At 43.7% G+C, this 11,794-nt stretch overlaps 1 protein-coding gene across 4 annotated transcripts in view; it reads right to left on the reverse strand.

Moving 5' to 3' along the window:
• SRCIN1 (SRC kinase signaling inhibitor 1) overlaps window positions 1-11,563 on the reverse strand; it is a 331,708-nt gene extending 320,145 nt beyond the window's left edge. Inside the window, exons 1-3 of one of the 4 annotated variants that reach the window (XM_079949239.1) lie at window positions 11,278-11,563; window positions 10,294-10,388; window positions 2,455-2,566 (exon numbers count right to left, since the gene is read on the reverse strand). The gene's annotated coding sequence lies outside the window, so the exon portion shown is untranslated. Of the gene's footprint in view, window positions 1-2,454; window positions 2,567-10,293; window positions 10,389-10,761; window positions 10,858-11,026 lie in introns of those variants that run through there. The other 3 variants (XM_079949240.1, XM_079949242.1, XM_079949243.1) reach the window with 3 other exon arrangements.
• Window positions 11,564-11,794: the final 231 nt, after the last annotated feature.

The following is an 11,794-nucleotide window of genomic DNA, read 5'->3' on the forward strand; positions in this document are numbered from 1 at the left end:
TCTTATTTGGAAATTGGCAAGAATGTGTGTGCTTGTACATAAAGTTGATAACTGCCTATTCTTCAGGCAGAGGGCAGTGGCCGTCTCAGCTGGTAGACTTTAGCCATTCAAAAACAGAAAATTGTCACAGGACTTTCCAAGTGCCACTACAAGGCTGCTTCTGATCCATCTGCTTTTCAACATTTAGATCTGTCTAAGGAAGCCAGGTGACACGTGGAATGGCTATCTGTTGGGATATCTCAACAAGTTAAACTATTTTAATTGTAAGTTCATCTCCCTAACAAGCTCTAAAAGTGGGACTAGGCATTTCCAAGAGAAAATTGTCAACACCCTCACCAAACTAACCAGAATTCTTTACAAAAGCCATGAAGGTTAAACCCTCTCCTGGATGTGTTTTGTTTTCACTTGGGGTCTGATCACCATGCCGGAGGCAGGAATTCCCCTCTTCCAAATCAGATTTGCTAGGGACCCTGACAGCATGAATGTGTTTGCCTTCATATGTAGCTCTACTGGTCATTGACCGTAATAAAATGACTTGAGTAATATGTAGCTTGACTTACTTGCAAGAGTCAACCAAAGCTGTTAATTCTGAATGCAAGTTCTGCAGCACATGTGATCTCTACCCATGGGCACCCTGTGTTATGGATTGTTTTGGTCAGCCAAGTTGGGTGTTGGTCAGGCTGGGGATAATGGGAATTCTGGTCCAGAACATCTGGAGGGCACCAGGTTAGGGGCGGCTGGTGCTGGTCGACAGAGGAACGGTCTTTTATTAGGACAATGTTCTTGCCTTTTGGACAGGGAGGCGACTGAGATTCTATGTTCCTGGCAATACAGAATCAGTGTTTCTGAAAAAGACATGGGCAGGGGAAACCTAGCTGTGCAATGATGGTTGTTTGTTTCTGACTCAAACAACTGCTCTGAAAAAAAAGACTTTGCAGCAAGTGCCTTATTAGACATTTCATTTGGCAATGGCCCATGTGTACTGCCTTACACTCCTCAGAAGAAAGGTGGCTAAATAAGTAAATAAGCTTGAGGCCTAGCTCAGCCAATGTCTAGCCCCAGAATCTGCACCAGCATGTTCCTCTCTTGTGGACCACGCTGTCTGACATTGAGTCTCATACAAGAGCACCATGGTGTCCTTTCTTGTCTGACAACATCTATTTCAGTTTGAGGACTGAGGAAGCCTTGCACCTTTGCTTCCCACCCCCCAAAAAGTATTCCGCACAAATGTCAGAGATTTAAGCAGCATGTAGAGCAAGGGGACCTTTCAGGCCAAACACTGCAGGCAGCGATTTCATGTTGCCTGACTTAACTAGAAACGGTTCACACACTCAGCAGTGGGTCACTGAGTGATGACATTTCAAACGCCATATACATGCACGTGCGAATCAACTCCAAATCTCATGTGGAAAGAGGTCAAGTCATCTTTCTATTAATGAATCAGCCAGAGACAGCAGGGAGGTCCCTCTCTGAGAAGTGTTTATTCTCTCCCTCCGAAGGCAGAAAAGTATGGTCTCTAAAGGGACAAAGGCATGGGTTCATTACCAGGAACCAGGTCGCCTTGGGCATTGAAGAGCGGGCAAAGGCCCGCCCCATCTCTCCCAGCCTCATGTTTTCAGTAAGGAAACAGGCGGAAAGGAAAGCCAAAGACCTAGCTGTCACTGACTACACCACAATGCAGTCAAAGCACATGGCTTATTCTCCCCCTTTCCAAAAATCCCAGGAACTGTAGTTTGCCCCTCACCAAGCTGAAATTCTCAGCACCCTTAACAAACTACAGTTCCCAGCATAGGTTAAAACTAAAATCATTATACAATTTTTTAGGACGTCAGTAAGTACAATAAAGCAGCCATAAAGCACTAGAACAGCAAACAGAAAAAGATGAGGGAAAGATGAGAAATACTATAACCATTTAAACATCATTTAACTGTAGCAATTAAAATTATTCCAGTTATTCCCCTTTTGATGGCCACAGGCTCCTCTTTCATATAGAGAGGGATGAGCTGCTGTGCAGGCTGGGATTGTTTAAGATCAAACATTTTTTATTCCAGCTTAATCAATCTTAAATGAGCACCTCTACAAGGACTGTTTGCATTCCATTCATCTACCATTTCTCTCTCTCTCTCTCTCTCTCTCTCTCTCTCTCTCTCACACACACACACACACACAGCTTCCACTTGCTGACACAGAATTCAGCCTTCTGAGAATTTCAACTTTTTTATTTTTAAAAAAGGTGATTCTAGCCCTCATGACTGAAAAGATACATAGGCAGTATGTGTTGAATTTTCAGAAGCCAGACAAAGCAGGACTTGAAATAAGCAGAGGGTGGGGCTTGAGTGTTCTGCGTGGCTTTTATCCCACACAACTCTATAGCTATCAGAATCAGGACAAAATGTGCAATTAGCATTTATGCAATTATTCTTAATATGCTTGTTCATTTTCCAAAGTTCCTACCTGTTTCAGATATTCAGGTAGGCTTTCTTAGCAGATCATGCGCAGAGTTCAATCAAGATGCCAAACTTTGTTGTTATTGCCATTCAGTTAGAATTCTAACCTGTCTGACTACCTAGGAATATGAAAAAAAAGTGGGTAAGAATATTTCATCTCCAACATAAAATTATCAGCAGGTTTTTCTTCATCAATAGTTTTTCTCCATAGGCATGTACCTCCACATATGGTGGGAATGCCCCAAAAAACAACTATTCTGGACAACAATCATACAAGAAATATGCAAAATAACTAAGTATTAGAAGACACCCCAGAACTGGCCCTACTAAACACCTTCCAAGAGAATAATGCCCACTCACATCATAGAGCTCATAACCCACCTACTCTCAGCAGCCAGAAACAACATAGCCAAACACTGGAGAGATCTGTCAGGAGTAAGCATGGACAAATAGTATCAAATAGTATGGGAAACAGCCTTATTAGAAAAAACTAACCAACAAACTGAAACAGACATGGGGACAAATTGAAGAAGATGCCTTCACCCTGGTATGGCTCCCTTTTATCACATACACAGCCTAACAAGACAACAACAAGAATCCACCAACAGCATACGAATCATATGGCTAACCTGATTCAAAAACACACACACATACCCCACTCACACACGAAAACAAAGTTCACCACAGCCAATCACAAACAAACAATCACACCCTAGGCCAGGCTTCCTCAAACTTGGCCCTCCAGATGTTTCTGGCCTACAACTCCCATGATCCCTAGCTAGCAGGACCGGTGGTCAGGGATGATGGGAATTGTAGTCTCAAAACATCTGGAGGGCCGAGTTTGAGGAAGCCTGCCCTAGGCGAACTCCAACCTCTCTCACCACCAACGGAATACAAGAAAATAGTAAAGAGAACCCGCACAAGCGATGCCAACACAAAACCCCACACAAAGTAGAAAAGAAAAATTGCCACCTGACCCCAACCCCAACCCCACCCACCACCTCTTTCCCCCTTTTCATCCTAATGTAACACTAATGTCTCAACAAATGAAACTGATCTGTAGATGATTGTAACTTGAAAAAAGAGACATTGCACATACTTTTGTAAACCAAGAAATCTTTAATAAAAAATGTCTTTAAAAAAGATTTTCTCCAGTGCACAAATACTGACTTGTCTTTGTAATAAACTGCTGTTTCTTAGAAACAAATGAGATGATAGTAGGAGTGTTAAAAGATTTTTGAGCAAAGGATAAGGAAAAAGTCAAACCTGAACATGGTGTATTCAGAACCACCTCGATTAGTACTTCAGTCGCTCACTCAATTTCAATTTTTTTACACTTTCAGTCATATATTGCCGCTTAGTGGACAGCATTGGTACTGCCAACTTGTCGTATGGACATTTTGAAAAAGGGAAATTACAAAGAAAACTAATTTAAATCATGGCTGTGAAAGCCCTGCAGATGTGTGTAGCTATTCCATTGGTGTTAGAGAGTGCGAAATTCTCCATCAGAACTAACTAAATGTATCAGTATATAAACATCCTCCTTTGTGTGCAATGAAAAACCAGCTGGGTTTCTGTTCTGTCCGATGAAGTCTCCTGTGTCCGCTGAAAGCTAGCTATGCTAATAACAGAAGTAGGAGGGCTACTAAGGCACTGTCAAAAAAAGAGTGGAGATTTGCAGAATATTTGCATATGCTAATTTATATGTCCATGTGCAAACACAGAAATGAATGATGTAATTTAAATATAAATACATCTTACCATAGTGGGGAAGATTGATTAGGCGAGCTGTGTTGTGCACTCAGTCTGCTGTGTGGAGACCAACTTGCCAAAAAACCATAGAACTGTAGAGTTGGAAGGGATTACAAGGGTCAGCTAGTCCAACTGCCTGCAACTGGAGGGGTGGATGTCTGTAAAACAAGACACAGCCACCATATCAACAGAAGTCACTTCAAACAACAACACAACATTTGTTTATGTTGCACAAGTGAAAGTATACCCTTATTTGGACTTACTGGTGTTGAAAAGCTGCCAGCATAATTCCTCACCAAAAATGGGGAAAATTACTTTGCATTGTGAGGCTGACGCTTATCATTCTGCCCATGAAATTAATTAACACCAATGTATTAGATTCAGGTGATAGGTTAAAAAAAGGTAAAAAGGTAAAGGACCCCTGGAAGGTTACGCCCAGTCAAAGGCGACTATGGGGGCTTCCATCACCCATCACCTCTGCTGCACCTTAAGCCAGCACTGGTTGTTCCATCCTCCTCTGCACTTTGATGTCCTACGTCACCGCCTTGGTTTTCACAATACACCTCCTCACGCCTCTCCTGGACAGTTGTGCCAAAGCTTGGGGCTTGCCTCTCTTCTCCTTAAATAGGTCACTGCTATTATTAAGGCAGGTTCCAATCTGAGTCAGCTTCAGGTGCAGGGATCACATGCTCTGTGCTTCCAGCCCTATCTTAGCCAGACTGGGCACAGCTGTGTTTCCTCAGGCATTCCGCACCTGGGTTTAGCTGTCATTCTCTCCAGGGTTGCTGATGTCATGGGCTGGTTGGACGGAGAGGAATGGTGGGAGGAACCAGCTGGGGAACCACCAGGGGAAGAAGGTTCAGAGCCCCAAGGGTGATAGTGGGACAGTGATGAGTAGTCAAAGGGAGAAGACTGGGAGGAGGAGGTGTCGGAAGCTGGAGGGGTAACAGGACTCAGTGAGTGGGAGAGTCTGTGGCAGAGAGAAGTTCAGAATCAGAGGCAGAAGCTGAAGCTGGCTAGTGGGAAAGGAGATGCCAAGAGGCAGAGATGGGTCAGGCTGATGAAGAGTCGTGTGCGTCTCCCCCTCCTGCCGCAACAAGCTCCGCACCCCACTGGTCTCCCAGAACCAGAAGAGGGCTGAAGCGGGCAGAGGAAAGATTGGTGACATGCAGGTGCAGTCTCTGATTTGCTTTGAAAAAACTCTGGACAGTAGGAGACTTAAGACAGCTGTGGGGAGGTGAGGACTCAGCAACTGTTTCAAAGGGGCAAGGCCTACTGGGGATGAGTAGCCATGCTCATTAGGCCTGACACTCCTCTGCAGATCGTGTTCTTGCTAGTAAAGAGTTAACTCCAACTTGCACAGTGTGATTCACTGCTGGCTCGCTCCTGAACCCATTTTCATGTAGACCAGACAGGGTCTTGATTCCTAGGACTCAAACTCCCTCTGAACATATGCAAACTGCTTTCTACTCACCACTCTAGTAACAGCAAGCACCTCAGTTCCCACCACCAACTCTGGGGGTCCTGAGGCCAAGCTTCAACATTAGAAAACATGGTTTCCAGTCAGTCTTAAGCTATGGCATGACCTTTTTAAACAACAACAACAACAATGTACTGTGGTGGTTCAGCTATTTTGCTTGATATATGTCCCTCGAAAATCCCTGCTTGCAAAATTTGCCAGAAGTGATCAGTTGAGGTGGAGGGGAATCTTTCTCTGCATCCAAAACCATTTGAACCAGCAAAATCCTGCTAACGTTGAAGTGCAGTGCTTAATCTTACGCCTTCCTTGGTTGTGAATGAGTACATTAAGTTTCCATTTATAAAATCTTTATAAAGGCTTCAGTAAAGAGAGATGGGTGTTTTATCAGACAGTTAATCAATTGTTATAGGTCGTTGCAGAGTCCAATGGGTAAATTGGTTGTCTTAACTAATGTTTGTAAGCCTTTATCACGCTGGTGCAAGGAAAGAGAGGGAGAAAGAGAGATCAGGTGTACAGCATTCTTAGGAGGTCTATAAAATCTTTTTCCTGCCAATGTACATTGTGTGGTTCATTTTGGGTCTAGACAGCATTTAAGTTAGCCCTTTAGGGTTCTCACACCTTATTTATCTCAGTTCATTCAGAAATTTTAAAATTTCATCTTACCTCTCCCCCCACCCCCCAAATAAATGTTGGTACCCGATTGCCAGACTGGGCTTGTTTGAGTTGGCACCATACATCCATAGCACCCCCCACTTTAAGTCCCAGCACTGTTGGCCTTATCTGGGTGAAGATAGAGGGCAGTAGCAGCAAGGCTCCAAAGAACATGCAAACCAGGGGACGGCCCCTGGCTCATTAGCAAAACACATGCTTTGCATGTAGAATGTCCCAGGTTCATTCCCTTGACCTCCCTAATTAAAAGTGGTAACAGGTGATGAGAAAAGCCACCAGCTGAGATCCTGGGAAGCTGTTGCCAGCCTGTGTTACTCCAGAGGTAAAAGAAGGGTTTCTGCATTGCAGAAGGACTGCATTGCAGGGGGTTGGACTAGATGACCCTTGAGGTTCCTACGAGCTCTGCAGTTCTCCAATTCTTTGATCCTGGGGTGTGAGGTTGAGCCCTGCCAAGCATCTCTCCCTTTTCATCACAGCCCACCAAGATGGGCATCTAGTGTTCTCTGCTCTAAAGGCAGCTTGTTCTCTGACCTATGGCCTGGGTTCCCCTCCTGTGGTGTAGTGGTACATGTTGGAAGTCTGGGAGTTCATCATGACAGCCCCCTGTCCCGCCCAAGCCACATCCCTAAAGAGTCCATAGCCAGACCCAAAAAGGAAAATCGAAACATAGATGAGTTGGCAGAGGGTAGTGCAGTGATATGGCATGTTAGACTTGGCTGGGGAAACATAAGCTCACATCCCTGATCAGACAGGAAGCTATCTGGGTGACCCTAGGCCATTCATTTTGTGAGCCCAGCCTACCTAGCGAGGGAACATATGCAAGCTACCTCCCCTGCCCCTCAAGCTTACATCGCAGGTAAAAAAAAAACACTCCAGCAAATTACACATTGCTGTGAGCACAATTCAAAGTGTTGGTGCTGACCTTTAAAGCCCTAAATGGCCTCAGTCCTGTATACCTGAAGGAGCGTCTCCACCCCCATCATTCAGCCCAGACACTGAGATTCAGCGCCAAAGGCCTGCTGGCAGTTCCTTCATTGTGAGAAGTGAGGTTACAGGGAACCAGGCAGAGGGCCTTCTTGGTAGTGGCGCCCACCCTGTGGAACGCCCTCCCACCAGATGTCAAGGAAATAAGCAGCTATCCTATTTTTAAAAGACATCTGAAGACAGCCCTGTTTAGGGAATTTTTAAATATTTAATGCTGTATTGTTTTTAACACTCAACTGGGAGCTGCCCAGAGTGGCTGTGGAAACTCAGCCAGATGGGCGGGGTATAAATAATAAATTATTTATTATTATTATTTATTATTACATTCTTGTTCCTGCTAGAGCTGTGCTCCTCCACACTGCTGCTTTATCCTGCCCTCCTTCAAAGAGTTGAACACATCAGCCTTCTCATACTTTCCATCTCTGCACCGGCCACGCTGGTCTTGTATAACCAAGTCAGGTGTGTAGCCAGACAGGGTCAATTCCAGATAGAAGTTCTCAGCATGTTGAAACTATGTGGCTGGAGGCATTTCTGGATTCACAAGTTACACAACCAGCCTACCGTGTTGTGGATGCAACACCGTTAGTTTAGTTCTGGGGTCCCCAACAAAGCTTTCATTGGCATCATGAAACCTCAGACACCTCCAGGCACACTCCAAGGCCCCTTGCCCACCCCTATTTTTTATTTTATATGAGCTTTTTTAGGAGCATAAGGAGTTGCTTTATACTGTACTGAGTTAACTTGTTGATCCCTCTAGCTTAGTATTAGTCCCAGTGTTTCCCAAACTTGGGTCTGCAACTGTTTCTGGACTACAATTCCCATCATCCCTGACCACTGGTCCTGCTAGCTAGGGATGATGGGAGTTGTAGTCCAAAAACAGCTGGCAACCCAAGTTTGGGGAACACAGGTCTACAATGACCAGCAGATGCTCCCCAGGGTTTCAGGAAGGGAGTCTTTCCCAGTCATTCTGAAGATGCTGGGGACTGAAACTGAGACCTTCTGCATGCTAAGCCAATGCTGTACCACTGAGCTGCAGCCGTTCTTGTGGCTTGTTTTTTCTTTGGTGGGGGGGGTGCCTGTTTTTTTAGAGGTGTTGTCTGCTGATTCCCTCTGTCCTTTATTTGCTTCAGGTCTTGGTGTTCTGACTGTTTCGGAGAAAGGTTCTGAGCATCATCAGATTTTCTACTATGAAAATGGCATTTTCATAGAATCATAGAATCATAGAGTTGGAAGAGACCACAAGGGCCATCGAGTCCAACCCCCTGCCAAGCAGGAAACACCATCAGAGCATTTTGTGGTGCCTGTTCTTTAGATTTCCAAGTGTGCTCCCAGGTACCAAATAGGTTGAAGACCCCTGATGTAGTTACCGGTACTTAGTCTGATAGCCCACTCCATCTAAAAGCTCAGGTTGAGTTACCAGCACATAACATCTCATACACACAGCAAAAATTTAAAATTTTAAATCCCATTGCATATGGCCTAAGTACCTCAGTGCTTAGTCAGGTGGGGAATACATTTTGGTTTAAGAAGGTATTCCCTGAATTGTTACGCAGCCAATTTATTGCCAATCTACTACTAATTGTACATTGTAGTAATCCTTTTAGGGTCTGTTAACTTTTGCAGTTTATCATATTTTACTTTACTGCACAACCCTTTCATAGATTCTGGCTTTGATGCACTTTATAAATCTGTAAAATAACAAATAAATACTGAATTTTTAATACTCTTATGGGAGCTGTGCCATTTTGAAAGGCCATTTCAATAAACAGTGTAATGCTATGCCTACCTAATCAGAAGTAAATACCATGGAGCTCAATGAGACTTACTCTCAGACAAGTGTGGCTAGGAACACAGCCATCATCTTATATAGAACATAATGTACAATAAATGCAGACATACCAGTATAGTACAGGCTGGTTTTATAGAGCATTTATACCTTTAAGTCCATAAGTGATTAAATTATAAAGAACATCTAATACCGCCAACTCTATAAAATTAGGATATAGACTTCTAATAAATAAAATATTTACAGACCCCCATTGCTTTCCATCAACCCTCATAGTCTCTAAACCCAGAAAGAGGAGAAACTCAAAGGCTCTCTCTGCAAAAGCTCAGGATAAAATATCACCTTCTTTCTTTTCCTGGTTGCAATTGAGGCTGGTGATCACAAGATGGCACTAAACTGCCCAAATACAAAGTTCCGGGTTGGATTTTGCAGGGTTTTTAAGAGACAAACTTTTTTTGTCTCTTCTGAAATCTTAATTTGAACCAGAACTTACTAGGGCTCAAGCTTTAAACCTGCCTTCATTGTCCCGGATTTTCTCTTAGATGCATGGGTTTTTCCTTGAATTTGAGTGTGCCTCTGAGTGCTGGCACAGTACCTTCAGAGATACTGCCATGCATCTGAAATTAGGGCGCAAGATCAGACAGTATGGTTTCCAGGCAGGTTTGAGCCCCTTCTCTTTTTTAAAAATGTAAATGAATCCTCTGTCAGTTATATATATGAATTACTGCTGCCAAATGGTAAAGAATAAATATTTTCTGGCAGAATCCCACTCAGGGCTTATCCACACATTTTTCCTCCACTCTTTCCAGGCACAGACCCTCTTTAAAGCTCTGTGTCTGAACGCCCCTCCCCCTTTAAATTATAAGCCCTTCGCTGGTGTAAGAGTCTGCTAGAGATGATTTTCCAACCTTAATGTTGTGGACATAGAGCAATGGATGGCTCTCTCTTCATGTCCTGCTAATGCACTTTCCAGGGGTATTGGGTTGGCCTGTGTCACAGATAACACAGGATTTGAACTTTGTGCCAATTTCTTTTTTCAAAAAACAAAACAAAGGAACATATCCATAGAGATAAATGAAATAATTCGTTTAACTTTGAAAACTGATTTCTAAGGTTGCAATCCTAACCCCATTTATGTGGAAGTAGGTGGCCCCAACTAATTCAACAGGACTTACTTCCGAGCAGACGTGGTTGGATTTATTTGTAAGCGTGAGTTTTTTCCTTGTTCCTTTTTCCTTTTCCTTGGGCCCAGGTCGAGTCACACAAAAATCTAACAATTAAAATAAGTGTATGGTAGAAATTAAAATAACAAAAAATTACAAGAAACAGCCAATACAGTACCAGAATAACAGTGCACAGCAACATAAGCGAAGGGAAGATAATCCCACGACCAAAGGCCTTCATAAAGTATATTGAACAATTGAGCAAAAGCACAGTCAGTGAAGGTGCAAGGAGGGTCTCCCCTGTTGATTTTAATACCCAAAGCACGATCATTGTGCGCAGAAGCCTTCCTTCAGATTCTGTGTTTGTAAAAGCCTACCGGCTGGGCCTGTCTTAATTTTGATTTCATGTAAGCAACTAGGGGATCCTTTTCAGCTGGAAAAGTAGGAGACAAATCCTCAAAATAAGTAATTAGCATATACAGCAAGAGGTGAAATGCTGAACAAACGCAGGAATCCCTTTGCTGGGGCTCCGCGAAGATCTCTTCAGAAAATGGGAGTTTCCTTTACTCTCAATAAAAGGCCCTTTTAATCTCTTCCCAGTTTCAGTTGGGTACAGTCCGTAGGCCACAACCAGTTTGGCTTAAGAACTAGGACTGTCTGTATGGTACCTGGTGAAACAAAGGAGAACTTTGAATACTTTAAAACCCAAATTTTATCCTGGTTTCCTCTCCTGCTGTCAACTTACCCACAGAGGGAGCCAAGCTTCTCAGGAAATGGACAGAGGAGTCTCATCCTGAATTCAGTTAATAGCCTCTTGCTTAAGCTCATAAGCTATGTGACTTGGGAAATTTGCCCCTCACTGAGGATCCCCTGATGGGTTTTGAGGTGAAAGGACCTTTTAATTATACTCAAATTTGTACTCTGCAGATGTTCAGAAGTTAACTTGAAACAGCTGCAGGCTGACTGCTGTGAAACCAATCAGCTACTAAGATCTACCTGTTGGTCTGCAGATCCATCCTGCTTTCTGTTATTCATAAGAGGCTTTCTGGAAGATTGAGTGTGATTTAGGGAATGGGGGAGGCAGCATTTTCCACTGAAAAGGATTTTTAAGAAAAGAAGGAGGTGTCTGCATATATTGTTAGGGAGATTTGGGAAGGTGGGGTCAGGAAGATGTAGGTTTGGAGGAAAATCTTAGCTCAGTGGCAGATCTTTGGGCATCTACCAGTAAGGCTAGGAAAGTGGGCTGTCTGGAGCCCAAGACAGTTGCTGCCAGTCAGTGTCATATACAGTGCTACCTCGCTTTAAGTACCGGTACTTACCGTAATTCATTCCGGAGGTCCATTCTTAACCTGAAACTGTTCTTAACCTGAAGCACCACTTTAGCTAATGGGGCCTTCTGCTGCCGCCACGCCGCTGGAGCATGATTTCTGTTCTCATCCTGAAGCAAAGTTCTTAACCTGAAGCACTATTTCTGGGTTAGCGGAGTCTGTAACCTGAAGCGTATGGAACCTGA

Source organism: Podarcis cretensis, assembly GCF_951804945.1.
Source record: "Podarcis cretensis genome assembly, chromosome: 13".
In the NCBI taxonomy this organism is placed as follows: domain Eukaryota; kingdom Metazoa; phylum Chordata; class Lepidosauria; order Squamata; family Lacertidae; genus Podarcis; species Podarcis cretensis.